The sequence below is a fragment of the Protopterus annectens genome, chromosome 16.part0 (assembly GCF_019279795.1).
Source record: "Protopterus annectens isolate FY-2018-M chromosome 16.part0, PAN1.0, whole genome shotgun sequence".
In the NCBI taxonomy this organism is placed as follows: domain Eukaryota; kingdom Metazoa; phylum Chordata; order Ceratodontiformes; family Protopteridae; genus Protopterus; species Protopterus annectens.
This window is the reverse complement of record NC_056750.1, coordinates 844,709,512-844,715,511: the sequence shown is the minus strand read 5'-3', so window position 1 is coordinate 844,715,511 and position 6,000 is coordinate 844,709,512.

The following is a 6,000-nucleotide window of genomic DNA, read 5'->3' as shown; positions in this document are numbered from 1 at the left end:
TTTTTGATTTTTAAATTATCTCTGCTTTATATCAGAGGTTTGGCCTGCTAACATCTACCTGAAATCAGCTGGATGTATTCGTGAATTTAAGTACACTTTTGTCTGCTCTTTTGCATATAGTACTGTATTTAATTTATTTAATTGTGTTTTTCTCTGAATATTAATTCACTTAAAGTTGTGGCTGTCTCTCTACACAGTACTTTTTAGAATTTCTGTGTAGCCATTGATAGCAGTGGGGGGTAGTTTCAGCTATTCACTGACATTCTGTCTTGCCTAATATAAGTGACACATTTTGAGTTATCTCTGCTTAATATCAGAGCTTTGGACGGCTAACATCTATCTGAAATCAGGTGGACGTAAAAGTGAATTTAAGTACACATTTATCTGCTGTTCTGTATATAGTACTGTATTTAATTTATTTATGTGTGTATTTCAGTGAATAATAACTCACCTGAAGTTGTGGCTCTCTCTCTACAAAGTACTTTTTAGAATTTCTATGTAGCCATTGATAGCAGCTGGGGGTAGTTTTAGCTCACCACTGACATTCTGTCTTGCCTTATATAAGTGATACATTTTGAGTTATCTCTGCTTAATATCAGAGCTTTAGCTAGCTAAAATCTACCTGAAATCAGCTGGACGTATAAGTGAATTTAAGTACACTTTTATCTGCTCTTTTGCATATAGTACTGTACTTAATTTATTTAGTTTTGTTTTTCACTGAATATTAACTCAACTGAAGTTGTGGCTGTCTCTCTACAGAGTACTTTTTCGAATTTCTGTGTAGCCATTGATTGCAGTGGGGGGTAGTTTCAGCTCATTTCTGACATTCTGTCTTGCCTTATATAAGTGATACATTTTGAGCTATCTCTGCTTAATATCAGAGCATCGACCGGCTAACATCTTCCTGAAATCATCTTGCTGTATAAGTGAATTTAAGTACACTTTTGTCTGCTCTTTTGCATATACTACTGTATTTAATTTATTTATTTACGTTTTTCACTATATGTTAACTCAATTGAAGTTGTGGCTGTCTCTCTACAGAATAATTTATAGAATTTCTGTGCAGCCATTGATAGCAGTGGGGGATAGTTTCACCTCATCACTGACATTCTGTCTTGCATTATATAAGTGCTGTATTTTGAGTTATTTCTGCTTGATATCAGAGCTTTGTCCGACTAACATCTACCTGAAATCAGCTGGACGTATAAGTGAATTTAAGTACACTTTTATCTGCTCTTTTGCATATAGTACTGTATTTAATTTAGTTGTGTTTTTCACTGAATATTAACTCAACTGAAGTTGTGGCTGTCTCTCTACAGAGTACTTTTTAGAATTTATGTGTAGCCATTGATAGCAGTGGAGGGCACTTTCAGCTCTTCACTGACATTCTGTCATGCCTTATATATGTGATGCATTTTGAGTTTTCTCTGCTTAATATCAGAGCTTTAGCCTTCTAACATCTACCTAAAATCAGCTGGATGTATTCATGAATTTAAGTACACTTTTGTCTGCTCTTTTGCATATAGTACTGTATTTAATTTATTTATTTGTGTATTTTACTGAATATTAACTCAATTGAAGTTGTGGCTGTCTCTCCACAGAGTATTTTTTTAGAATTTCTGTGTAGCCATTGATAGCAGTGGGGGGTAGTTTCAGCTCATCATTAACATTCTGTCTTGCCATATATAAGTGATACATTTTGAGTTATCTTTGCTTAATATCAAAGCTTTAGCCAGCTAACATCTACCTGAAATCAGCTGGATGTATAAGTGAATTGAAGAACACTTTTATCTGCTCTTTTGCATATAGTACTGTATTTAATTTATTTAATTGTGTTTTTCTCTAAATATTAACTCAGTTGAAGTTGTGGCTGTCTGTCTACAGAGTACTTTTTAGAATTTCTGTGTAGCCATTGATAGCAGTGCGGGGTAGTTTCAGCTTCTCACTGACAGTCTGTCTTCCTTATATAAGTGACACATTTTGAGTTATCTCTGCTTAATATCAGAGCTTTTGCCGGCTAACATCTACCTGAAATCAGCTGGACATATAAGTGAATTTAAGTACACTTTTATCTGCTGTTCTGCATATAGTACTGTATTTAATTTATTTATTTGTGTTTTTCACTGAATATTAACTCAACTAACATTGTGGCTATCTCTCTACAGAGTACTTTTTAGAATTTCTGTGTAGCCATTGATAGCAGTGGGAGTAGTTTCAGCTCATCACTGACATTTTGTCGTGCCTTATATAAGTGGTACATTTTGAGTTATCTCTTCTTAATATCAGAGCTTTGGCCTGCTAACATCTACCTGAAATCAGCTGGATGTATTCATAAATTTAAGTACACTTTTGTCTGCTCTTTTGCATATAGTACTGCATTTAATTAATTTATTTGTGTATTTCACTAAATACTAACTCAACTGAAGTTGTGGCTGTCTCTCTACAGAGTATTTTTTAGAATTTCTGTGTAGCCATTGATAGCAGTGGGGGGTAGTTTCAGCTCATCACTAACTTTCTGTCTTGTGCATTCCATGATGGTCACCGGCTAGACTGCTCCCTGTTCACTGAGCTCCTCACAGCTTTGTAATTACCTGCAATTTTTAACAGCTTTTAGGCGGAATTTCTCCACAGTTTTTTCTATAGAAAGTATCTCTGATACATCTTCTTCATTCTGGGATTATACATTTTTTGAAAGAGTGAAACCTTTATATTAATTTACTTCAGAGTATTTTTGGCCTCAACAGTTTCTGGGCACGTGCACTTTGGAAGCTCCTATCAGTGTCAGTATTCCTATTTTCACACCTCTATTCTGGGCATGGCTGGCAACTCTGACTCCATGGAGACGCAGACAACAAAGGCCAAATTCTCCTCTGTGCTTTCTCCAGAGAAAGACACTGGCTCTAAGAGATTTAGAACCACCAAGCAATCTACTGAGAACATTAAAGTAAGTACTAAAGATATAAGTGACTGTAATTTTATTTAGAAGATTTAAGGATGGCACTACAGCCTATTCAAATTGCTATTCAGAGTTTCTCTGAACAATTTACTGACTTTGGTAAAACTTTAAAACAAATAAATGATAGAATGGACTTACTTGAAAATAAAAATCTGGATATGGAAATAAGAGCAGATTCTACTGAACGTGATTTAAAATCCAAGGATGCTCTCTTTGCAGAAATACAAGCAAAATTGCTGGATTTAGAGGCAAGGTCTCGCAGAAATAATATAATAATTAGAGGATTGCCTGAATCCTATGATAATCAGAACTTAATCTCAGTGACTAAACAAATATTCAAGGCATTACTTAATTGTGAGACAACCACTAATATCTTAATTGTTGAAAGAGCGCACAGAGCCCTGCGTGCCAGACCAGAGTCTACTTCACCTCGGATTATTTACACTAGATTACTAAACTACCAAGATACTCAACGTATTTTAGAAGCAGCCAAAAGTAAAAAACATCTCATATGGAACAACCATAAGCTGACTTTTTCACAGGATTTACGCCCACAAATAAAAATGAACAGACAAAAGCTATCTCCATATTGCGCAGACCTGATAAAAAGGGGAATAAAATTTCTGATGAGATATCCAAACACACTCTCTTTCAGCTACAATGACAGAAGTTATACTGTAAAAGAATCACAAGAAGCAAAGGATATCTTTTTAAAATTATTGAAGGTCCTTCCTGACACTGTTACACAATAAGTAAGTCTGCTAACTAATGTAAGTTCATTGAATTTCAACTAGTGAACTTACATTTCATCATATATACTCTTCAATAACAGTTTATATGACAAACTTTACCATAGTAAGACACTCTAGTTTTGTAATGTATATTATTTGTGTTTAATGATTTATTGAGCTGCCACTGTTTTAAACATCATTATTTTAGTATATAATGCTTTTGTAGTTTCTGAGTGTCTTCATTGCTGAGTATTTATGTGGTAATATGGCTTTCAGTCATATGTGTCACTCAAACTGAGGGGAAAAAGTGTTATCTGTACCCTCATGCTAAAGCAGCGCTACCAACCTGGACAGAATTCTGTTGTTTTTTGTCTGTGCCCAGGCACAATTCATTTTCCCTCTTGTTTGCCTGCTCGATGATGTTGCTACTCCCAGGAGATTGGAGCCCTGTTCATCCAGTCAACGATATCCCGATTGCTGTTGAGCTTCCTGTTGCTTGGCTACTTGCTTTTGAAGAGGTCGGAGATTGTGGTCTGTTCCCTTTGGTCTGCCATTCACTAATTGTTTGGTTTCCTGGCTTCGAGATGTTGTTCCCGATGAGAATGGCAAATTTTCAGTGTCGTGGTCTATTGTGGCTTGATTCAGCATGGTTTCCTACACGTAAGTTTGCTTTCCTACTCAGACTGGCTCCGAAGTTCTGTGTGATGCAGGAAGCCTTCTGCGAGATTAAGATGTTTCCTACTGTCGAACGACAGTATCGCTGCCTCTGTGCCTGTTTAATCAGGCTTTCTAATTGTCCGAATCATACTCCAGATCTCTTCAGTTACGGAAATCCTTTTGATCGCCAGTTATTATGACTAGTGTTTTGGCCCTATAGTGTTGTACTTAATATAGCTGGCACTCTAGATGTAATAAATGTTAAAGTGCTTTATATTGCTAATATTTTTTTTTCTCACAATGGAATCTGAAATAGTGACCCAGCCAACAGGGGGTCATGTAGTTGTCACTGTTTTTTTTTTCTCTACATTACATATAATAATACTTGTTTTCAAGTTCATTAATTTTAATGTCATGTTGCACTATTTGAATATGTATTGTTTAACACAGATGTTAAGGGTTATTAGAAGCCTTAGGTATACACTACATTAGGCATGATTCAAAAAAGGGAGGGAAAAAAAAAAAAAAAAAGAAAAAATAAAACCTGATTTTAAAATACACTCATAATAGGGCATAATAAGTATATGTTTCATAAATGGTTATTCATTTATTTCTACAATAATAGGTTATATATATTATAAATAGGTGTATTGAATGTAGGAGTAATCTGTTTTTATATGTATAGTGTGACTTTATTCTAGACTAGTTAGTATTCTCATTATCAAAAGCATACACACTTATTAGAGCCTTACAAATTAAATTTGGACTAGAATGGGGAAGACTACTTAGTGTTAACTGTTTTTATAGTTTATTAACATATAAGTATTATATCTGCAATTATTATTGCAATTATACGCCTTTTAGTGAATAATAATATGACAAGATATAGTTAGACTTATATACAGATTAACAGGCTTTAAAATTGTTGAATGTATATTTTCATTTTTCTTCTCCTTTTATATATAACTGACTCAAAAAATGTATTACCTGTAAGTACCCACTGAATTTTGTGGAGTATGTGAATGGGGTGTCACGAAGTTTCTAGTATGGCTGACATCTTGTTTTTCAATGTGATGTAGATATGTATATTTGTGCATAATTTAGTAATAGTTTTTTTTAGGATCGACTGCATTTTAACTCCTGATATGTCAAATATAGTGTTGATCGAAAATATTTACCTTTTACCTAGTTTTCCATGTGCTTCCTTTATGGGTAGGAGTAGGTGGGTAGGCACCGGGGTAGTTACGAGGGAGTTATGCAGAACATTAAGAAAAGATTTTTTGAAAATTCTCACTCTGCAAAACACTAGACAGATAGAAACTAGGATATTAAATTCATTATATGTCATATCTACATATATTACTTATATCCTTCTTCATAGGTGTTTAATATCTAATGGTTAAGCCCTTGAATATTGATTCATGGAATGTGAGGGGGCTACAAATTAAATCCAAGAGATCATTATTATTTCATTTGTTATTTAAGTCTCAAGCTAGTTTATGTTTTATACAAGAAACTCATTTGCCTAGAGAAGATTGGTACAAAAAAAGAAACAAAAAATGGGTAAGCAAAATAATTTCGGCAGGTACTAGTTCTAACTCAAAGGGGGTGGCCATTTTGATTAAACGTAACTTTCAAGGTACTATTATTAATGAA